This window comes from Ceratotherium simum, chromosome 23, assembly GCF_057802395.1.
Source record: "Ceratotherium simum simum isolate JZ-2026a chromosome 23, ASM5780239v1, whole genome shotgun sequence".
NCBI lineage: Eukaryota > Metazoa > Chordata > Mammalia > Perissodactyla > Rhinocerotidae > Ceratotherium > Ceratotherium simum.
Window position 1 is genome coordinate 38,816,214 of NC_141922.1, and position 25,124 is coordinate 38,841,337.

Here is a 25,124-nt window from a genome sequence, read left to right on the forward strand (position 1 = left end):
GTCCAACCATGTTGTTGCAAGTGGGAAAATTTTGCCTTTTTTATGGCTGAGTAGTATTTCATTGTGTGTGTGTGTGTATATATGTGTGTGTCATATATATATCTATATATGACATCTTCTTCATCCATTCATCCGTTGATGGGCACTTGGCTTGCTTCCATGTCTTGGCTATTGTGAATAATGCTACAGTGAACATAAGGATGCATACATCTATTTGTATTGTTGATTTCATGTCTTTGGATAAATGCCTAGTAGTGGAATTGCGAGATCATATGGTATTGCTATTTTTAATTTTTTGAGAAATCTCCATACTGTTTTCCATAGTGACTGCACCAGTTTGCATTCCCACCAGCAGTGTATGAGGGTTTCCTTTTCTCACATCCTCTCCAACATTTGTTTTTTGCCTTGGTAATTGTAGCCATTCTGATAGTTGTAAGGCGATATCTTGTAGTTTTGATTTACATTTCCCTAATAAGTAGTGATGTGGAACATCTTTTCATGTGCCTGTTGCCCATCTCTGTATCTTCTTTGGAAATACGTCTGCTCATATCCTCTGCCCATTTTTTGATTGGGTTGTTCATTCTTTTGTTGTTGAGTTATATGAGTTCTGTATATATATTGGAAATCAATCACTTGTCAGATATATGATTTGCAAATATTTTCTCCCAGTTGATGGATTGTCTTTTTGTTTTGTTCCTGGATTCCTTTGCCTTGCAGAAGCTCTTTAGTCTAAAGAAGTACTATTTGTTTATTTTTTCTTTTGTTTCCCTGGCCCAAGTAGACATGGTATTCAAAAAGATCCTTCTAAGACTGATGTCAAAGAGTGTACTGCCTATATTTTCTTCTAGGAGTTTTATGGTTTCACGTCTTACCTTCAAGTCTTTAATCCATTTTGAGTTAATTTTTTTGTATGGTGAAAGATAATGGTTTTCTTTCATTCTTTGCATGTGGCTGTCCATTTTTTCCCAGCACCATTTATTGGAGAGACCTTCCTTTCCCCATTGTATGTTCTTGGCTCCTTTGTCGAAGATTAGCTGTCCATGTATGGGTGGTTTTATTTCTGGGCTTTCAGTTCTGTTCCATTGATCTGTATGTCTTTTTCTGCCAGTACCATGCTGTTTTTATTACTGTGGCTTAGTAGTGTATTTTGAAGTCAGGAATTGTGATACCTCCAGCTTTGTTCTTTTTTCTGAGGATTTCTTTGGCTATGTGGAGTCTTTTGTTGTTCCATATAAATTTTAGGATTCTTTGTTCTATTTTTGTGAGGAATGTTATTGGGATTCTGATTGGGATTACATTGAATCTGTAGATTGCTTTGGGTAATACGGACATTTTAACTACGTTTATTCTTCCAATCCATGAGCATGCAATATCTTTCCTTTTCTTTATGTTTTCTTTGATTTCTTTCAATAATGTCTTATAGTTTTCAGTGTATAGATCTTTCACCTCCTTGGTTACATTTATTCCTAGATATTTTATTCTTTTTGTTGCACTTGTAAGTGGGATTCTATTCTTCACTTCTCTTTCTGCTAGTTTGTTGTTAGTATATAAAAATGCAAGTGATTTTTGGATGTTGATTTTGTATCCTGCAACTTTACTGTATTTGTTATTTCCAATAGTTTTTTGGTGGATTCTTTAGGGTTTTCTATATATAGAATCATGTCATCCACAAATAGTGACAGTTTTACTTCTTCCTTTCCCATTTGGATCCCTTTTATTTCTTTTTCTTGCCTAATTGCTCTGGCTAAAACTTCCAGTACTATGTTGATTAGGAGTGGTGAGAGTGGGCATCCTGTCTTGTTCCTGTTCTCAGAGGAATAGTTTTCAGTTTTTCACCATTGAGTGTGATGTTGGCTGTTTATCCACCTTTATTATGTTGGGGTACTTTCCTTCGCTATCCATTTTATTGAAAGTTTTTATTGTAAATAGATGTTGGATCTTGTCAAATGCTTTCTCTGCATCTGTTAACATTATCATGTGATTTTTATTCTTTATGTTGTTAATGTGGTGTATCACATTGATTTATTTGTAAATGTTGAACCATCCCTGTGTCCCTGGAATAAATCCCACTTGATCATGGTGTATGATCCTTTTAATGTATTATTGTATTCGATTTGCTAATGTTTTGTTGAGGATGTTTGCATCTATGTTCATCAGCAATATTGGCCTGTAATTTTCTTTTTTTCTGTTGTCGTTGTCTGGTTTCAGTATCAGGATAATGTTGGCCTTGTAAAATGAGTTAGGAAGCATCCCCTCCTCTTCAATTTTTGGAAAGAGTTTGAAAAGGATGGGTATTAAATTTTCTTTGAATGTGTGGTAGAATTCGCCAGAGAAGCCATCTGGTTCTGGGCTTTTGTTTTTGGGGAGGTTTTTGGTTACTGTTCACTCTCTTTACGTGTGATGGGTCTATTCAGGTTCTCTATTTCTTAATTCAGTTTTGGGAGGTTGTATGATTCTATGTATTTGTCTATTTCTTCTGGGTTATCCAGTTTGTTGGTGTATAGCTTTTCATTGTATTCTCTTATAATTCTTTGTATTTCTGTGGTATCTGTTGTTATTTCTCCTCTTTCATTTCTGATTTTATGTAGTTGAACCCTCTCTCTGTTTTTCTGGGTCTGCCTAAAGGTTTGTCAATTTTGTTTATCTTTTCAAAGAATCAGCTCTTAGTTTCATTGATCCTTTCTATTGTCCTTTCAGTCTCTGTTTCATTGGTTTATGCTGTGATTTTTATTATTTCCTTCCTTTTACTGACTTTGGGCTTTGTTTGTTCTTCTTTTTCTAGTTCTTTTAAGAATAGTGTAAGCTTGTTTATTTGTGATTCTTCTTGTTGTTTCAGGTAGGCCTGTATTGCTATAAATTTCCTTCTTAGTAACACTTTTGCTGCATCCTGTAAGTTTTGGTATGTTGTGTTTTCATTTTCATTTGTCTCCAGGTATTTTTTTGATTTCTCCTTTAATTTCTTCATTGACCCAATAGTTGTTCAGGAGGGTGTTGTTTAGTCTCTACATGTTGTGACTTTTCCAGCTTTCTTCTTGTAGTTTATTTCTAGTTTCATAACATTGTGGTTGGAAAAGATGCTTGATATGATTTCAGTCTTCTTAAATTTATTGAGGCTTGTTTTGTTTCCCAGCATATGGTCTATCTTTGAGAATGTTCCATGTGCACTTGAGAAGAATGTATATTCTGCTGTTTTTGGATGGAATGTTTTATATATATCTGTTAAGTCCATCTAGTCTAGTGTTTCTTTTAAGGCCACTGTTTCCTTGTTGACTCTCTAGATGATCTGTCAACTGATGTAAGTGGGGTTTTAAGGTCCCCTACTATTATTGTGTTGCTGTCAATTTCTCCCTTAGGTCTGTTAATAGTTGCTTTATATGCTTTGGTGCTTCTGTGTTAGGTGCATGTATATTAATAAATGTTATGTCTTCTTGTTGGAATCTCTCTTGTATCATTATATAATGCCCATCTTTGCTCTTGTTATCTTTTTTTATCTTGAAGTCTGTTTTGTCTGATATGAGTACAGCTATATGTGCTTTCTTTTGCTTGCCATTTGCTTGCAGTATCATCTTCCATCCCTTCACTCTGAGCCTATGTTTGTCTTTAGAGCTGAGATGTGTTCCCTGGAGGCAGCATATCGTTGGGTCTCGTTTTTTAATCCTTCCAGCTACTCTGTGTCTTTTGATTGGAGAATTCAATCCATTTACATTTAGAATGATTATTGATATATGAGGGCTTAATTCTGCCATTTTATCTCTTGTTTTCAGGTCGTTCTGTATTTCCATTGTTTCTTTTCCCTTGTATTTCTGACTGCCATTTCAGTTTGGTGGTTTTCTGTGATGGTTTTCTCAATTTTCTCTTTATTTATGATTTGTGATTCTGCTCTGATTTTTTTGTTTTGTGGTTACCATGAGGTTTGTATAAAATATCTCATAGATGAGATAGTCCATTTTCTCATAGCCTCTTATCTCCATTAGCGTATGCAGGTTTCATCCCTTTCCTCTTCCCCTTCTATGTTTTTGTTGTCACAAATTATTCTTTTTTTGTGTTGTGAGTTTGTGACCAAATTGAAGTGTTTATAGTTATTTTCGATGCTTTCTTTCCTTTTATTCTTTATGTTATAATTAAGTATTTGCTAACTTATTCTGATATAGAGCTGCAATTTTCTGATTCTGTCTGTCTATTTATCTCCTTGCTGAAGGTTTTGTAAATGTTTGCTTTTTAGTTTCAGATAGGAGGGCTCCTTTCAACGTTTCTTGTAAGGCAGGTCTAGTGGTGATGAACTTCCTCAGCTTTTGTTTGGCTGGGAAAGCTTTTATTTCTCCATTATATCCAAAGGATAATTTTGCTGGATAGAATATTCTTGGCTGATAGTTTTTGTCTTTCAGTAATTTGAATATATCATTCCATTCTCTCCTAGCCTGTAGGATTTCTGCTGAGAAATCTGCTGAAAGCCTGATGGGGGTTCATTTGTAGGTTATTTTCTTCTGTCTTGCTGCTCTTAATATTTTTTCTTTATCATTGACTTTTGACAGTTTTAATATCATATGCCTTGGAGAAGGTCTTTTTGCATTGAAATAATTAGGAGTTCTGTTAGCTTCATGTACTTGCATGTTCAGTTCCTTCCCCAGATTTGGTAAGTTCTCAGCCATTATTTCTTTGACTAAGCTCTCTGCTCCTTTCTCCCTCTGTTCCCCTTCTGGGATTCCTGTAATCCTTATGTTACTTTTTCTAATTGAATCGGATATTTCTCAAAGAATTTATTTCTTTAAAATCTTAATTTTCTCTCCTCTTCCACCTGACTCATTTCTAGGTTCTATCCTCAAGCTCACTACTTCTATCTTCCATATGATCAGCTCTATTTTTTATGCTTTCTACATTATTTTTCCCCTCATTTATTGTGTTCTTCATATCCAGAATTTCTATTTGTTTTTTTTTTTAGAGTTTCAATCTCTTCGGTGAAGTACTCCTTCTGGTCATTAATTTTATTCCTGAGCTCATTGAACTGTCTTTCTGAGTTTTCTTGTAACTTGTTGAATTTTTTTATGACCGCTATTTTGAATTCTCTGTCAATTGGATTATAAACTTCTGTGACTTCCAGTTTGCTTTCTAGAGAGCTGTCATTCTCCTTCTTTTCTGCTGTGTTACTGTGGTTCTTCATGGTATTTGATGAATTGATCCTCTGCTGATGCATTTGTGGTAATTTGGGTACAGGTTTAGTCACTTTGGTTCTGTGCTGCTTCTGGTTGTATTTGAGAGCCTATATTTTTCCTACTCCACTGCCTCTGCCAGAGGCATTGTCAGTGCCCTCCTTGTACTGCTTGTGCCTCTGGTGTTTCCAGTGCCTTCACTTTAGTCTCAGTGTCACCACCAGGGTCACTAGGCACGAGCACTTCTACTGCTTCTGGGGTCACCTGGGTCTCGTGTTCCTCCACTGGCTCTCCGTGAGCTCTCCACAGGCTCAGATGCTGCTGCCCCATGCACCTGTGCTGCTGCTTTTAGGTTGTCTATGGGTGCTGGTTGCACTGCTGCCAGGGGTGCTGGCTTCACAGGTATCACTGTCACTGCTGTGGGCCTAGTGGCTGGGGGAATTGTATGCAGCCCCCAGCTGCTGGTAGAGCTGGTGTCAGGGATGCTGCCACTGGGGGCTGGGTCAGCAGTTCTGCTGTGATTCCTAAAGCCTCTGGTTACCGGTTCCACCTGGCACTGCTAGCAGAGGAGCTTGGGCTAAGCAGGGAGAGATTATTGTTGTTGCTGGCTATGCAGCCTCTGGTCTCTGGCACTTGCTGGTGTGCTTTGAAAACTCAGGTCATAGCACCCTGCCCCAGCCCAGAAAATCCAAGTTTTGTATACTACCCCCACTCTTGGAAAGACCTGGCCACTGCCGGGGGAGAGGGCGTGCACAATGTATCTGTTGAGAGATGGGCAGGTAGCAAGCCGACCCTCCTTCTCCACCCCTGCTGGGACCACTCACAGGTAAGCAGGCTAAGTCTGCTAGGAGACTAGGGAACAAGCCGGCCCGGCTTCTCCAGCCCCTCCAGGACTGTTCTGGGGTGAGTAGGCTGAGTCTGCTAGGAGATGGGCAGGTAGCAAGCCGGCTCACCTTCTCTGCCCTCTCTGGGACCACTCACAGGCAAGCGGCTAAGTCCTCTGGGAGATGGACAGGTAGCAAGCCATGCCTGTTTTCTTGCAGGTGTGTGGGCCAGTGTGGGGATCTGCGCCCTTGGATTGCTACTGCTGGGGGAGGGGGAAGGGGCTGTTCCCCTAGTTCCACTGCCTCCTGGGGGTCCAGTCCACCCACCTTCAGCTATATAGATGCCTGGATATCTTATGTGTCCTGTTGTGTGGTGTAGGGAATCCTCTGCTGATCAATGGATATCCAATTGGTTGTAACTTAGAGGGGAGAGACAAAGGGAACAACTCGTTCTGCCATGATGCTGACCTCACCTCCCAAGTTTTTCCATCTTTTAATGTTGTATGTTGTAAATGAAAATAGATCAGTTTCCTTTGATCTATTTTCCAGTTCATATATTATTTCTTCAGGAGATTTCAGTCTGCTGTTTAACCCATCCGTTAAGCTAAATCATTTTAGTAATTATGTTTTTTATTATTAGGCATTCTACTTGTGTTTTTCAAATCTTTCTACTTTTTTTTGGTCTTATTTTTTTCTTCATGTATTTCATTTCTTCTTTTATGTCTTTAAGCATTTCCAACATATATTATAGTCTATAGCTGTGTTAGTTATCTATTCCTGCATAACAGTGGTATCGTAACTGTGTGGCTTAAAACAACACTCATTTATTATCTCACAGTTTATATGGATAAGGAGTCTGGGCATAGCTGTTCTGAGTCCTGTTCAAGGCTATAAATCAAGATGTCAGCCAAGGCTGGTTTCTCATCTGGGGCTCAACTGGGGAAGGATCTGCTTCAGTGCTCACATGGTTGTTAGCAGCATTCAGTTCCTTGCAGGGTGCTAGACTGAGAACTCAATTTTTTGCTGGCTGTCAGCTAGAGGGCACCTCAGCTCTGTGCCATGTGGCCCTCTCCATATGGCAGCTCACAACACTAGCAAGGGACAGAATTTCTTAGTAAGATAGGCATTACCATCTTATGTAACATAACCACATACACATAATCATATAAATCTCATCACTATTGCTGTATTCTATTGGTTAGAAGCAAGCCACACATTATACCTACACTTGGGGGTAAAGGATTATGAAAGGGTTGAACACTAGGAGACACTGTTTTCATATGAGCTGCCCTAGAGTCTGCCTTCTACAATATCCAATAATTCTATGATTTGTAGTTCTTGGGAGAACTAATTCTGCTATTTATTCTTTCTGCTAACGTGGTGGATTCTTTCCTTGTGTGTTTTGTAATTTTTAATTATGAGCTCTTTAGTGAGGTTTTTATCTATGGTGCTTCTGCTAGGCATATTTTTAATGCTAATTTCTCATATTGGGGTTTCCTCATTTGCCAAGTGAAATCTTGAAAACCAAACCCACATGATAGTAAACTCACAATAATGAATTCTCAGGAGATAATTTTTTCTTTTACATAGAGTCGGGGCCAAGACAAGCAAGCTTCTTTTTTGTTTCCTAGGTTTGGTAGGTGTATATATGTATGTTTTTTTTCCCACTCTACATTTCACTTTGTGTATACCCCTTCAAAGACCTTGGTGTATGTATGCCTCTCAGTGTAACTTTTTCACCGTGTGAGGGTCCAAGGCCTTGTCTCCCATACCCTGGGGCTCTTATAACCCACATCCTTGGCTGGTAGTCCCATCATCAGCTCGTGCTTATCACTCTGGTTTTCTGTATACTCCTTAATTTTAGCACCTGGTGATTCTCCTTACTATCTCAGCCATGCATTTAAAAGGATATTTGTATGCTTTATCTAATATTTCTAGGCATTTTATAGAGGAAGAGTTTTCAAATAATCTAGCCTGCCGAAGTAGCAGAAAAGGAAGTCTCTGTAAGAACCAATCATGTATTTTTCTAACTTAATATGCATAGTAAATATATGAGACGTTTTTATCCTATTTTTTATAGATAAAAGGAAACTAGATGTCTGAAATGTTAACCTTGCTAGGATTTCATAGCTAGAAATAAAATTAAGCTCAAACTTGAGATTCAGAACCTACTTCAGTACTAAACTTTGCCTCCTCTCCTATAAAAGTTCTCATGTCTACCTCATGGGACTTTTGTAAGGATTGCATAAGATAATGTAGGTGGAAATATTTTGTAGTATAATATAGAGCACTCTATGGAATAAATAGGTATTATTATTGTTAGAGTCAATACTTACGTTTCTATCAATTAACTGGGTAATGGGGAAGGAAAATAGGAATTTGAAGAAAATGAAGAAAATAGGATGAAAGAACAGTAGCTCCTAAATCAATAACTATTCATTTGACCATTACTATAACTTATTCTAAGTTTCAAAATACAACTTAAATCAAAATATACTTCATAGAATCACAACCTTTTAAGAATATCTTTTGCAGTGTTCTGTTACTTATTAATTAACATTCACTGAGAGCCTGCTATGTGCCAAGTAATGTTTTGTGAATACAAAGACAATTAGGACAATTTCTTGGCTTAAAGAACTCACTCTCTAGTCAGGGAGAGAGATAATTACTGAATTACTTCAACCATGTTTAAAGTAAACCCAGATATTAGCATCTTAACTGGAGCTTAAGTAAGTTCTTTCTTTACCAGCAGATGACAGTTGGTTATCGCTTTTTAAAATAATCGTCAGCTTCTTTTCAAATACCTGTAGGAGGGAGGGAACTACTTTTCCCCCCCTCATTTTTGAGCCAAAAGCTTTCATCCTTTAGTCTTTTTCCTGCCCTGTGAAGCAATACAAAATAAATCTCTCTCTTTTGGATGACAGCTCTTCAACCAAAAAATTATACTGTCCTGTTTTATTCATATCTACAACTTTAGACTTAATCTCAAATCTTTTCAGTATCTTTAACCATAGGTAGATGCAATCATGACATTGGGAAGTATCTTACTCCTGACATCTGCACTCAGTAATTTGACAGCCTGGAAATATTCTGGCCTAATGCTCTAGTGAGAGACTTTTGTTGCTTCTATTTATATACATTTCTATAAAGAAATCACTTGATGGGTTCCATGGCAAATAAGTCACTCGAAGACTACCCCTATCTATCCAGGCTCTATAGTCCTGTCACTGGTTTACTCTTGTGTTAGTGAAATTTCACAAGAGAGAAAGGAAACACAAAAACTGAGTCGATAAATGTCATCAGACCTATACCATACATTGGTGTTTTTAGAAAGCCATAAGTTGTGGTGTAATAGTAATGCGGAATTCATTAACATATTCATTCATCAATTATTTATTGCTATCCTTCTCATCCTCTCTGGCCCTCAATCATTTCAGTTTCCTCTTAGGCGATCTTAGATAGATTGTGGATTCTAATGAAGTGCATACCAGGTTGTGCAGCATAGCCCTACCTGAGGATTCCTCAAGTTTGTCCATGTATCTGGCCCCTTTGTTCCTGCTCCTGTTTCTACTATTATAGAAAAAGGAAATCAGTAAAAACTGGATGGCAGTTAGACCAGCAATTACAAGCATATCTTCCCTAGTCTAAAACTTTACTGATGTTTCCACAAACATTTATCAAATATCTGGTATATACTAGGCTCTGATCCATGCTGGGAGCACTTTGGGGAACAAAGCACACACAGGTGCTGCCATCCAGGTGCTATCAAGGTTCAAGAATGTGCTCTTCTGCCTACTTTTCCAGACGTCAGGGGTAAGAAAAATCTAGAAAGACTGAGAAAGAAGAGACCACGTAGCTCTTTTCCCTTAAAATTTACATTGTCCTGACCATGTTTTCCAATGCTGTCTGAGCTAATTTTAGGCAACCAAAACCTTGGGTGTTAACCACAGATTCCTTTGAAAAAACTTTTTATGGCATAAGAGGGGCAGTGTTGAAGATTTTTCTGATAGTCAGCTTAGTTTTTTCTTTGCTTGCTGTCATCCATTGCCTTAATTGTTTAGCTCCTCTCCTTACTTGGCATTTACAGGACTTAAATACTTCAGGGTGGTCCTGACATTTTCATTAAAGTTCTATGAGCTAAGTGCTCCTTCTCTAGGCTGATGGTGTATTTTCAGGTGCACTAACAGAGCTCATTATTTCTTTATACAGCAGCAGCATTAAGAATCAAGCTGTGTTTTCTAAAAGATGAATGGGCATGGGTGAGGGGTGAGGGGTGAGGCTGGGGTAGGATTAAATGTGGAGAATCATGTACCTCTTTATAGCTTTATGGTAAAATTCAATGTCTTCATAATTAGGTTGTTTCTTGCGTGCTGGGCAATTACTATTCAGGCTTTGTTACATTATTTGTTTTTGTTACCAGAGAGATGGTGTCCCAAGTAGCAGTCAGGCTTGGACTCCTAAGCACAATGAATCACTGAGCACAGAATCAGCAGAGTTCTTGTCTTGCATCCCATTTTGTTGTGTTTGCTAGTGAAGTGGATTCAGGAAGAACACGTATAGCAGCCAGCTTTCTGGCTTACAGTTATTCATTCATTTCCCTTATTCCTGATGTTTATACCAGCTACCCACATTTAGTCTTAAGATTTTGAATATTATGGGTTTATGGACCAAAAAAAGATCTCCAAAGATCCTCTTTTAATCCTCTTGTTTCCAGAAAAGTCAACACCTTAACTTCTCTAAACCATATTTATCATTATACCTGACATTTATTTAATATTTACTATCTGTTAGGTTCTGTGGTAATCACTTTACATGGATAATTTTATTTAATTGTTGAAAATCCTAAGAGGTAAATATTGGCATTATCTCCATTTTATAGATTAGGAAACTGAGATTTAAAGATGTTGAGTACTTTCCTAAGGCCATCCATTTATCAATTAGTGAGCTTGGAATTAGAACCAAATATTCTGACTCCAGACTCTATACTTTTAACTTCTAAGTCATTAATTTTTCATTAATTATTTCTAGAAAAAGGAGTATCTATCACCTTGTTTAATCTTCACTGTAATATCTTAAAACATCTTTATGAATATTAAATATCAAACTTCACACCTACTGTTTCCCCCCACTGGACTGTAAGTTCTGTGAAGACAATCTGCTTAGTTTACCTTTGTATGTTCAGAACTGGAGCTGGCACATAAAAGATGCTCTAATTCTTATGGAATGACTGAATGAACTCATTGGCATATTTATATGCTTAGCAACATATTATAAACCTAGTTATTAATAATCATTGGTTATTGACTACCAGCCAGATGTTTTCTTTAAAAAAATTTTTTTAAAGAAAATAGTTTAAAGAGCCCCCCATATGCCATCACCCAGCTTCAGCAATGATCAGCATTCTGTCTTTCCAGATACACTGTTTCTAGTCCCAGTTTGCTCTTAATAAAGAGCTCTTAACAAATTTCACTGGCACAACAGTGAATTCTCCCTGTCCCCTCTCACCTTACCCGAGGAACTTAAAAATAAGCTTTCTTTCTGAAACTTAAACTATGAAATCAATGTGTGATAATTCAGAACAGATAAGAGCAGTTGTCTAGAGACAGAATAGCTTCAGAGGTCTGGCAGGCTTGTAGTGAAGGTAACAGTACATCTAAAGAAAGAATTTTCCAGTCAAGGAGAGGCATTGGTCATCAGTGGCATTCCAGAAAGGGAAGTGTCTTGGAGGCAGACGTTGCCTGTGCACTTGAGCACTATCCCAAGCTGTCTACTCCTGGGAGCACCTGGTCAGCCTGATGGATCCCGAAGGAGAGAACATTCATAGGAATCATACTTAGCATCCCTTATTCTAACTCTAAGCAACCTGCTACATTTAAGCTTGCTTTCCAAGGTGATGTGCTATTAATGTAAACATCCAACCTATGTGGTAGTTGATTTTCTCATTGTAAAGTAATCCCTTGATGCTCTGTTAGGTTTTAGTCTCTCGTGCTCTGTTAGCATGGATTACCTTTCCTGTGAGACAGGTGTTTTAAAGCCAAAAATGTTCATATAGTCATGCTTTCCTCATTGAATTATTCATTGTTCACAGATTTTCAAGAAATTATTTTTATTTGGAGATTAATTCCATTAGTTTAAAATACATATTTTGCTTTTAAAATTTTTTTTTAATGAATCCAAAAATTATTAAAATGCTTATTTGTTCCTTAGATTGCTTTAAACTGCTTGGTAGTAACTCTTTTTTGTGTAATTTTTTATTTTATTCCATCATATATTAATCAGTTTTGCTTAAAATACCTTAAGCAATGGCCCGAGTCAGTCTTAAGCCTAGTCTATTTTGTCCCTTCAGTTTGTGGTTTGTTTTTGGCTTTACTTAACATGTTCTGTTTTCCCTTCTGATTTTTCATTCTGTCCAAAATGATTCAAGTTTGTTTTATTCTTTTATCCTATTGCCATTTTCTTAGGTTTTCTTTTCATTGAGCTCTCCTTAGTAGATCTGAATAATTGCCAGAAATTCTCAGTTTGACTGTCATCACATTACCTTTTTTGTGCAACTCCATCTTGTGTTGATCTCTGTAGGAGTTTGCCTCTCAGTATCAGGATGTTGCAATCTCTAGATCCCATCTTTAAGATTCCTAATTGAAAAATCCCAGGGTCTTTCACATGAAAATTCATTTGTGGAAAGCTCCATCTGTAATTTATTCCCTCTCGGCATAGCTCCTCAGTAATGTTTTTGAGCTGCTAGTGGGATATGAGAGGTCATTAAAAATCATCATTTTTTCCTCCTTTTGCAAAGAAAAGAAAACATTGGATTGCTTGAACTTGCTCATTATTTTCTTTTTCTGCCTCATATGAACTCAGATAATGATGTTCTATGCCTGCTAGAGCTGTGAACGGTTATGAAAACAGACTTCTCTTTTTGCTAAAGTAAATATTTTGTGATTTCTGAAAGTGTCCTGTATCAGGGCATTTATATTCCTTTTACAAACCCCTCTAGGGACTCTTTGCCTTTAGCTTCTTGGAGCGCAGTTTCATCTTACTGTTTCTTATAAATTCCAAGGATAGAAATATCAAGCCCAGTTGAGAAGATCCCACATTGCTTGCTATTCGCCTTCAAGTGCAGCAGTATGTTTTGTTGTCGTTGTTACAGTGTAGTGGACATCTGTTCTGCTGTGTTTAAGATGATCTGTGAAGTGATTTTGGTCTCTTTGGAGTCCAGACACTGCATCAAGATCCATTAGTACCAATTTTATTTCTCATGATGCTTTAATGTTTCTTTTTTGTAGCTGCTCCTTGTAGTTTCTCATGAAGACAAGTTAACAAGTTTTTCCCCACTAAACTCTTACCTCTTCTGATGTACTAATCAGACTGAAGTTAAATTTAACATTTGAAGCTTAGCTTTGCCGTTTTCTAAATAAAGACTATTCAGAATGTAAACAATTTCAGAGAAAAGCTCTTGTGCCCTCCTCTTGTAGTTCAGCTTTACTCTGATTTAACTATTAAAAGGAACTTTACTGTATCTATATTTTAAAAAATAGATGTCAGTTAAACAGTATTTTAAGTAAACTGTGTTATAAATTGGCATATTTTGGTGTGAATTGTTATATTCTGGTATATGGCTTTGCCTCCAGTGAATATTTGAATTAGTTGGTGTCATTTGCTTTTTTCCTACTTTATTTTTCTTTCTTTAGTGATCATGATAGGAAAAGAGAAATATATTTGCCTTATAATCAGGGGTGTGATGATAAATGTTTTAACAATCAGCTCTCCAGAGAAAAAAGCAGCCCTGATTTGTAGCATTTGCTGATCTCTGGGTATAAATACTCTCACCATGGATGATTTCAAGCTGCCAACATGACATCACTGAATGCAGAGTTGGGAAGAGATGTTCAGTAGCCCACCTTCATATAGTATTTTCACCATACAGATCCAAAAGAGGTAAATAACCTTGAGTGTGGATAATCATTAGGAAGTGATGAATTTTGGCTATTTATTATCTTTGTTTTTTTGTGTTTTTTGTTTCTTTGTTTGTTTTGCTGAGGAAGATTGGCTCTGAGCTAACATCTGTGCCCATCTTCCTCCACTTTATATGTGGGACGCTTACCACCACATGGCTTGATAAGCGGTGTGTAGGACCACACCCAGGAGCCGAACCTGCTAACCCCGGGCTGCCAAAGTGGAGTGCCCAAACTTAACCACTGCGCCACTGGGCTGACCCCTATCTTTGTTTTTAATATAATTTATTTAATTGTAAGTTTACATAATTTAATTTTTGATAATGACTGAGTTTAACAACCTGCTCACAAAATTTCTGAAAATTCATGAATTGGCTCTTGTGAGCTGGTACGAGCTGGTTCCAGCATACCGTTGCTTATAAAGGAGGAAGAGAGATAATGACAAGAAAACTACCACTCTGATCTTCTCCATTTTAAGTTTCCCTAATGTTCCATCTGGAGACAACAGACCCTCCACCTTCGAATTTTTCTTCTACCCTTTGGAGACTGTTTATGAACCCCTTGCTTGCACCTACCAAGGAAGGCACCTCACCTCTGCTCCAGAATCTCCAGGTCCAAAACTGTTTGTTTACTATGAACTGAAAGAAGGCACTGCTGAAAAAAACTTGGTGTATTTCAGTAGTCAAAGGTTTTTTTCTTCTTTTGTTTTTAGAGTGTATGAAATATGATATATGTCTTCTTCCCAGGAGGCCACTAGGTCTTTATTGATACCACCCTGTCAGTCCATCCGGCAGAACTCTAATGCTACCTCCCCATAAATAGAAGGAAATAGCAACAGCAGACAACTTTATATTTCCTATGCTCTCAGCGTGCATCTTGGACAATTACTAGAAGAGTGTGAAAGATACATATCTTTCTGTGGCCTTACTAGCTACAAGATTAGAATTCCTTCTTTTACCATTGCAGTGGAGTAGTGGGTCTAAGAAAAAAGGCCTTGCTAATGACACCAAATGCTGAAGCATGAATGTTTTCTCCTAATCTCTGGAATACTTTAATGTTATATTGAAAATTCACTTTTTAAATGTCCTCAATTTTAGTTAACCTGGTGATATGCTCTGCTAGATGTCCTATAATCTAGTATTAAGATCTCACAGCATATAGGTTTTGACACATTTTGTCCCTAGTGTACTGAGGGAGTCATTTTAAGTCACACAGTTCCAAAGTTGAAGTTTTACATTTCTCTTTCTTACTTCCAGTCCTGGCCTGGTGGTGACAGCAGAACCTCATGCAGTCAGTGTTACCAGGCAATCATAGAAAGATACATACACATGATCATTAAATGAATATATCAAAATGAAGTATGTGAAACTGTTCCATTAACATAACTAACAGCTGAAATGTAACATAACAAATCAACACATGTGCTACAACATTTGGTATTATTCTTGACTTTGCCTTTTAAGGCTACGCAGAAATTGTTCTTGTTTTCATTGGAACACAGATGAGTGTCAAGCTGCAGCTCATCAAATGGCCCCCACTTATGGAAAAGATGCTTTCCCAAAGACTGTGCTCACCTTTGGCACAGTGAGAATACTTTGCTGGGTATTTCTACAGCTTGATAATTAGAATCTAACCCCATAGCTGTCGTCATTTAGTCTTTGGTATAAAGAGAAATCCAAATAGCACAGACAGTTATGGAAAATATGTCATTGTTTTTTTTTGCTTTTGACACTGTTAAAAATAAAAATAAATTCAATAAACCCACAATTCTCTTTTCTCAGGTATGTTTATCTAGGCTTTATGATGCAGTAACAAAACATCAATACATTCCAGGGTCAATGAAAATGAATAAAATGTGGGAAAACTAAGCCTGGAATGCATTATGATATATTTGAAAGGACATTAGGATCCACTTCCATCCAAGAATACACTCATTGATGTACACTTTAAAAATTATTTTGAAAACTGTTAAGTGGCAATGCTGAAATCTTGCATGAAAAATATCTTAGGGTTGGAAAAAATATAAATTGCAATGGGAAATGTCATATTTTAATTTGAGCCATTTCCTATGTAGTGTAATACAGCTGTTTTGTACAGATATTGGCTCTAACTAATGAAGCATCTGAGATTTCCTTGAAGAGGCAAACATAGAAACATTTTTGTGTTTTTTTCCTATAATGCCAACAAGCTATTGTATATTAAATGTAATTTAAATTAAATATTGTTCGTCATTTTAACATCCCTTAGAAAGCAAAATGTTTATCAAAATATTTTTCTCCTTTTTTTTTTTGGTCTTCATTTCTCCCAATTTGTTTCTCCATTCCACTTTCCAGTTCAATTCTTCCTCCTGTCTCCATGGTATCCATCCTACATCTTTTTCTCTTGATAGTCTTGTTAACTATCATATGGTCTTGAGAGTTTAGTTAAACAAGAAGGTTCACTCTCAGAATTTCAAGACTTTGCTTTTTTGCCCTGATAACAGATGCCAAGAAAGTGAGTCACAGGCACAGGTGTAGAGCAGGCCGGGCAAGCTGCCCATTGTGCATTTCCTGATTACATAACCTTTGAGTGTCTCCAGGAGAGATGAGGTTTAGAGCTGTGCTGTGTGCAGTGCCAGGCAGTCTGATCACAGACAGGCAGTGCTTGTATCCCTTCTCAAAAACTTTCCCGCTGGGCTGTTAAAGCATCATAGGTTAATGTTTAAATTGGAATCATGTCGGCCACAGCTGTGTGTGAGTGAATCTCTGCTTTAATGTGAATCAGAGTAGCTGACTGGGATATGAAGGGAGCATTTTCTTCAACATTAGCTACATTGTTATTTACTCAGTGGCTAGAAGGGAAGAACTGGGTGGCCAGTAAAAAAGCAAATGAACCAGGATACTTAAACAATGTTTCTAACCCACAATTAGACTATCTTATTTAGCTATCATATAGCATAATCTTTATATTCCATCTTAAAGTCAGTTTACATCAGCTTAAAAATGATTTTCATCATCTTTATAAAGATTTTAAAGGTGTTTAATTTTTTAATTTTGGTTCATATATATGACTACATCCCTTTTAATTTTGGTTCATATATATGACTACATCCCTTTTGTTTGTTATTATAGTCATTGTCAGTTATCCACTTACAGATTGTCCCTGGATTATTAGAAACATATATTAGAAAGACATTCTCAGATTTTAATGGCATAATTCAGTTTAAGTACTATAAATTTACTGTGGGTCTAAGAAAGGATTAACAATCAAATCAATTTTCTTCTCCTTACCCCCTTAATGACCTTTGTCCCTATCGCCCTGGAGAGGTGAGGAAGAGTGGAGAGACCAGAGACCGAGCCTCAAGGAAGACAAAAACTGTGCATTTTGTGGGCTTGTGACGCTAGGGGGAGGATGACCTTTCAACCCCTTTCTAATGCTTCCAGTTCTGTAATTTTATAGAAAGACTGGTAAAGAATCAGGGAGGTGGGGGAGAGAATATTGCTCTTAAGGATTATGCTGGTTATCATAGTGGGAGTTGATCCTTAACCAAAGAGAAATTATTTAGATGATAAAGAAAAATGTTCTGATATAGTGGCTGTGAGGAAGCCAAAAAAAAAAAAAAAAAAAAAAACAACACGGAGGGCAAACAAATATTTAAATTTAGGTGCAATCAGAGAGGGAAAATATTTTAAAATTTCTATTAAGATTTTCATTTAGTGTGTTTATTCACAGGGAAATCTGTGAAGCTTCAATCCAAGTTCTAAATAAAATAATCTTGGTTTGGGATTTTGGCTTTTGATAACAGCTATTCAATCTATATGATTGCAAATTAGACAAATTGTGTTTCTTAGCATGGAAAATCTGTTTTTCTTTCTTTTATTTTCGGTTTTAAATATGTGTTGAGCACTTCTAGAAGTCTTTTAGAAAAAGTTCATAATTTCATCTAACTGGTGTCGGTTAAATATAGGGAGACCATATGATTTATGATCTAAACCAGGACTCTTTTGATTCCTCAAAAAATTAAGGATAGAACTACCATACAATCCAGCTATTCCACTGCTGGGTATTTATCCAAAGAACTTGAAAACACAAATGCGTAAAGATACATGCACCCATGTGTTCGCTGCAGCATTATTCACAACAGCCAAGACTTGGAAGCAACCTAAGTGCCCATCAAGGGACGAATGGATATAGAAGATGTGGTATATATACACAATGGAATACTACTCAGCCATAAGAAACGATGAAATCCAGTCATTTGTGACAACATGGATGGACATTGAGGGAATTATGCTAAGCGAAATAAGTCAGAGGGAGAAGGTCAAATATCATATGATCTCACTCATAAGTAGAAGATAAAAACAACAACAAACAAACACATAGAGACAGAGATTGGATTAGTGGTTACCAGAGGCGAGGAGAAGTGGAGGGGCCGGAAGGGATGATTAGGCACATGTGTGTGGTGATGGATTGTAATTAGTATTTGGGTGGCAAACATGATGTAATTAATGCATAAATAGAAGTATAATGATGCATGCCTTAAATTTATACAATGTTACAAACCAATGTTACTGCAATAAAAAAATAAATTAAAATTTTTAAAAAATAAATAAATAAATCTCAAAAAAAGTAAAGATAAATAAACCAGGACTCTTTTGAGAGTGAAAGGAGAACTGTTAATAATTATACCAGGAGAGTTGGCTTAAACCGGAATGGGGACATACGGCTATCCTAATTATAGCTCCTTAAAACTATGGGATATGCTGCTAAATAATATGCGTGGATCTTTGTGGCTTCATAGAGCAAAGAAAGAGTGTGAGATCAGGAAGGAAGGTAGTAGTAGAGAGTAGCCTGGAACGGGTCTGGCCTTGCTTGGTCAGAGGCTGAGTTTTATTTTATAGTTGTTGGGATGGAAGTGCTGCTGCTTATTTCCTTCTCATATTTTTATACTTGTTGTCAAGTTTCTCCTTGCATTTGAAGAGGAAGGAAAGGGGAAAGTGGGGAAGGGTCAAAGATTGTGCTATGAATGGTATGTTATTAAGGAAAACTGGAAACAGGAGGAAGGGAGAGGTTTGGGAGACTAGGAAAAGATAATTCATTATGTTATTGAGTCAGTGAGTTTGAGGGTCTATAGGCTATCCATGTAGCTATAACAAATAGGTAGCTAGAAGCAAAGATTTTGCGTTCAGGAAAGAAATCAGGTCGAAAGCTATACATATTAAGGTTTTTTCTGCATATACTTGACTGTTAAGTCTTTGGGAATGGATGAAGTCTTTCATTCATTCATTCTAAATTTAGCGTTATGCTATATGCTACGATAGCCAGCCCTGATGGTCTAGTGGTTAAGATTCGGCGCTCTCACTGCCACAACCAAGGTTCGTTTCCTGGTCAGGGAACTACAGCACCTGTCTGTCAGTTGTCATACTGTGGCACCTGCTTGTTTCTGTGATGCTGAAAGCTGGGCCACAGGTATTTCAAATACCAGCACGGTCACCCATGGTGGACAGATTTCAGTGGAGCTTCCAGGCTAAGACAGACTAGGAAGAAGGACCTGGCCACCCACTTCTGAATAACGTGGCCATGAAAACCATATGAATAGTGGTGGAACATTGTCTGATGTAGCACTGGAAGATGAGAGGATGGTGCAAAAAGACCAGACAGGGTTCCACTCTGCTGTACACAGGGTCACTAGGAGTCAGAATCCCGACGGCACTAACAACAGATATGCTAGGGATACGGTAATAAACAAAGTAGACCCATTCTCTGTCTTCATAGAGCTTGTCGTCCAGTGGGAGAAACATACAAGTACAGGGTCTCATGGGAGCACATGAGAACAATACCTAAGCCAGACTTCAGGAGTCAAGGAACACTGAGTCCTTTAGGATGAATGGAAGCTCAGCAAAAGGGGGAAAAGTGGATAAGGGTGGAGTACATGGAGGGCATGGAGTGCATAGTGTGTGAAAGTCCTGTGAGAGAGTGCCTGGCACGTGAAAGAAACTGAAAGAATGTGAAGTGGAAGAAAACATAATTGAACACAGAATGTACCCCCATTTAAGGGGGGACGGAGGAAAAGGAGTCAGCAAAGGAACCTAAGAATGGAAATAGGTGGAGAATCAGGAGAAAGTGTTGGAAGCGGAGGGAAGTTGGAAGGAGAGGGTAATCAACAGTGTTAAAGCTGCACAAGGAATCAAATAGGATGAAGATTGAAGACAAGCTATTGAATTGGTGATTACGTGGTTGTTAGTGATCTTAGAGATCAGTGTCGTTGGCATGAAAACCAGATTGCAGTAGATCGAGGAGTGAGTGAAAAGTGAGTATGAAGATTTGTAGAGAAGGGACAGATAAAAGAGGGATAATAGTTTGTGGACAAAGCAGTCAGAAAAAATATTTTAGAATGGCAGAGAGACTTCACTTGAACACCTTTGTAGCATAAGGAAAGAGATTGAAATCAATGGAAAGGTAGATTAAGGAAACAAGGCACTGAGGAAATAGTTGATGTTGCAGGGTTCTGGGGGAAGGTAGCCAAGAGCACACATGAATGATTTAGCCTTGGAAAGGAGTCATCCTTTGAAATCTCAGAGAAAGAAAAAGATTTAGAAGAAAGCTCTTGAGATGAAAGTTGAGGGCATTCATCCTGGTTATTTTTCCTGGGAGATAAAGGAAAGTCTACTGAAAATGAAGAAGCGTAAGGGTACAGTTGGGAGCTTTGAGGAGGATGACAAAGTTTAGAAATGGGAAGATAGAAATGGGAAGATGGAATTGATTACAAATAAGCAAAAACTTGCCAGACTTTGCAATCACAGCTAAGGATGGCTGTGTTTTTTCCAAGTCTACTTATAGTGGAGCCAATTATCATAGTTTTTATTGAAAGCCCATATAAATAGCATCTAGAGTCTCTCATGGGACTGTGGGTAGCAGTAGATCTGAGAGAAGACATGGGCAATGGAGGAGGACTGGAAGTGAAAGGGAAGGGAATAGTTTCGGTGTCCACCAGAAGCCAACAGTCAGTATTTTTATCACTGTTATTCTAGTCACCATTTCAACGTCTTTTGTACTTTATCCTCTTCACTGTTATCGTGTTTTTAAATCACAGGAATCATTCTGATTTCTATACAAAGAGTTTGATCTGTGGCACATCAGGTCTTTGTGAACTACAGCTTTGAACATAGCTGACCCAATGATAAAGCAGTTGCTTTATTTTGCCTTTAGAGGATATTCCTGCCCAAATATAACCTGACTACTTACTGATTTTTGTGTGTGTGTGTGTGAGGAAGATCAGCCCTGAGCTAACATCCATGCTAATCCTCCTCTTTTTGCTGAGGAAGACCAGCTCTGAGCTAACATCTATTGCCAATCCTCCTCCTTTTTTTCCCTTTTTCTCCCCAAAGCCCCAGTAGATAGTTGTACGTCACAGTTGCACATCCTTCTAGTTGCAGTATGTGGGATGCCGCCTCAGCATGACCAGACAAGCAGTGCGTCGGTGCGCGCCCGGGATCCGAACCCGGGCCACCAGTAGCGGAGCACACACTCTTAACCGCTAAGCCACGGAGCCGGCCCCTATTTATTGATTGATTGATTCATTGATTGTGAGGAAGATCAGCCCTGAGCTAACATCCGTGCTAATCCTCCTCTTTTTTTTTTTTGCTAAGGAAGACCGGCTCTGAGCTAACATCTATTTGCCAATCCTCCTCCTTTTTCCTCCCCAAAGCCCCAGTAGACAGTTGTATGTCATAGTTGCACATCCTTCTAGTTGCTGTATGTGGGACGTGACCTCAGCATGGCCCGACAAGCGGTGCGTTGGTGCGCGCCCGGGATCCGAACTCGGGCCGCCAGTAGCGGAGTGCGCACACTTAACCGCTAAGCCATGAGGCCGGCCCCAATTTATTGATTTTTTTTTTTTTTTTTTTAAAGATTTTATTTATTTTATTTTTTCCCCCCAAAGCCCCAGTGGATAGTTGTGTGTCGTAGCTGCACATCCTTCTGGTTGCTGTATGTGGGACTCGGCCTCAGGATGAACGGAGAAGTGGTGCCTCGATGCGCACCCGGGATCCGAACCCGGGCCGCCAGCATCGCAGCACGCGCACTTAACCGCCAAGCCACAGGGCCGGCCCTATTGATTTTTAACTTAAGTAATTTGAGGAGTCAAATTTACTTTCCTCTGAGGTAAATTTGATATTGAGGCAAATTCTAGAGATGTTTTTTAATGTTGCTAATTCAATCATTTTAATCTCTCTAGTTTCTTAATTTACCTTAGGACATTATTTAATTAGTGCACTTTTTCAAACTTCTAACTTAGAAAAAGAATAGATTTGAATCTGTTACAATCTTAGCTTGTTAGAGTTACTAGTTAGGCTAGTTATATTTATAGGTCATTCTAAATAACTCCCAAGGTTAGAAAAATTTGCAGTGAGTGTGTATAAAGCAAATTTTCATTTTAAATATTATATAATCATTTGGTAAGAGTATGATTCACTTTGGACTATTCTACCCAGAAGACTATTTACCTATGCTTTAGGGAAGGAATTTTCCAGACTGCAGATTGCCTAATTAAATAGAACATCCAGAATGGCTCTTATGTATGCCCTTTCTCCCATATTTCACAACACTCAGGAAGAAAGAGATATTGTCTGCTGCTGCTCGAGACTCAGCTTTTAATAATTTCAAAACTTTTGAAGTTCTGTTCCATCTGCTAATTTCCCCTCTCCTAAACCTCATTAATGTTATCTAAAGATCTTTTAAGTTCTCTTTTTCTTACTAGAAATTTTCAATACATGACTCATGAAATTTCTCCCTACCTTTTCTCTTTTATTATCTTGAAGCTTTTTCAACATCCACCATAATAACCCTTATAACATGTGCGCTATAGTGTTTCTTAACTTACCCAATTCCAATGTCTGGTATTCCCATTTCTCCTAAGTTAACTATTGGATGGCCATATATATGTTGGAATCCATCATAATTTGGAACTACTTCAGCTTTAAGTTTTTGAACTTTGAAATTCCCCTTTCAGATCATAATTTCACTTTAGGCCACTAATCTCCCATTTATCCATTTAACAAATATTTATTGAGTGCCTGTTAAATACAGAACTTCATAGTCCTCCCTTTTAACCATTCTACATGTCCTCTTCCGTTATTTTCACCTCTAGTTCTTTTATACTCCACCCTGCATATTATTGTATTACTACCCTATTCTAACCTCATTTGCTTTCCTACCTATAAGGCCTCGTGGTAGATCATTTCAATTGCACTTCAACCTGCACCTTCAATTCTTTTGTTGCTTTGACTTCACCTTACTTGACCTCTTCTAGTTTTGCATATATGTATATATGTGTGTACATGTGTTTGTATAAAACTATTTTGTATCATTTTACATGTGTATATATATGTTTTTATATATAAATATTGTATATAAATATATATATGTATATAAACACTGTTTATTACTGTCTCTGTCTTTAAACTAACCCCTCCTATGGCTTCTGCAGCATCACTCTGCTTAGGTTTACTTTCTATCTCTCTGACTTCTCTTTCTTAGGCTCTTTTACTATTTCCTCTGATTTCATTCATTATTATTATATTTTACAATCAATATTTACCTACGTATTTATGCTTTCTGTTATTCTCTAGTCCATCCTGCTTTTGTCTAGGGCCTCCCTTTATTTTTTTTATTTATTTAGTGCAGGTCTGCTGGTGATGAGATCTCTGTTTTTGTTTGTTGATTTCTTGCATCTTTAGTTTGTTTTCATTCTGGAAGGGTATTTTTGCTGGGTATAGAATTACAGGTTAGCAGTTGTTTTGGCACTTGAAAGACTCAAGGCTGGAGTCTATGTCTGGTCTACCCCTGCTCTTAGGCTGTTTTGAGAGCCTAGGGTGTTTACAGGGGCTTCCCCACAGACAGGTCCTGAACTATAATCCTTGTCCCCTCAGCACTGAGAAACTTCCAAAAACTCCACTTATAGGTAATTATAAGGACTTTGGCTTTTATTCTGTGAAGGATGGGAAGTCACTGGAGAGTTTGAACGGAGGAGAGATATGCAAAAGAGTTTTTCTGTTCACTGTGATAAGAAAAGGCTGTAAGAAGCAAAGAGAAACCTGGGAAGACTAGTTAAGAGGCTCTTGCAAAAAAGCAGGCAAGAGATGAAAGTGGCATATAATTTCTTCTCTGGCTATTGAAATAACTTCCAAGCTACTTGAAATCTTGATCTACTCAAACCATTTCTCCCTCCTGATGCCAGATTGATTTATTTCTAAAATTCATATCCAGTAATGTCACTTCTCAGAGATTCCCCATTATATATCTTTAGGTAAAAATTCAAATTCCTTACCAAAGGATAAAAGCTCATATCCATGCTCTGGTGCCTGTCTCCCTTTATAGCATCTCTCTTATTATACCTCTTTCCTTTAGTCAGTGTTATCTACTTGGAGCCTAGAATCTCTCCATAGGTAAAAAACCCCTTAGGCCTCCATTCCTTGGCCTATGTTTTCCTTCTTCTTGAACTATCTTTCTCATCAACTCCCTTCTCATATCTGATTGACTACAATTTATCTTTAAAGATTCAGTTTAAGGATTAAGGATAACAGAAGCTTATCTTCTCTTGGAAGAGTTTCTGAACCTTTTCTTTCCCCATTCCAAGACACAAATGAGTTTTTTTCTGTGGATTCAGTACAATTGAATAAACACTTATGGCATCTACTCTCTGCCAAGAACAATTTTTAAGAGTTGGAGAATCACAGATGAATAAACTGCAGTATTTGCCCTCAAGGACCTCATTCTCGAAGAAAAGACACTTAAATACATATTTGCATTATAGTATGATAGGTGTAGCAGTAGAAAAGTATGATCTTGCACTGATTTTCTTCTCCATGTCACCACCAATGGGCTTCTTCAGGGCAGACATTCGGTCTTATTCATTAATCTGTGCATACGTAGCACCTATTCAAATGTCTAAGATGTAGTAGATACTCAGTAAATGCTTATGTTATTAATGTGGACCCTTTAAAACTTTTAAAAGATTATTTTACATAAGACTGTTATTTGGTACAAATCTATGTCTGTCTGTCTGTCTATCTGTTGCCTGGGTTGAGTCTAGACATTATCAGGTCCAAAGTCTAAGTATAAAAATAAAATTGAAATAAAATGCAATTAATTGGAGATTCTTAGTAAAACTACATTTAAATCTGATGTGCAGGGCCTGATATATCCAGTATGTAGCATTTTAA

General features: G+C 37.6%; 1 protein-coding gene across 1 annotated transcript in view; it reads left to right on the forward strand.

Annotated features, from left to right (window-relative positions):
- The window catches only part of RGS22 (regulator of G protein signaling 22), a 142,804-nt gene that overhangs the window by 79,959 nt on the left and 37,721 nt on the right, over positions 1 to 25,124 (forward strand). The window lies entirely within an intron of this gene.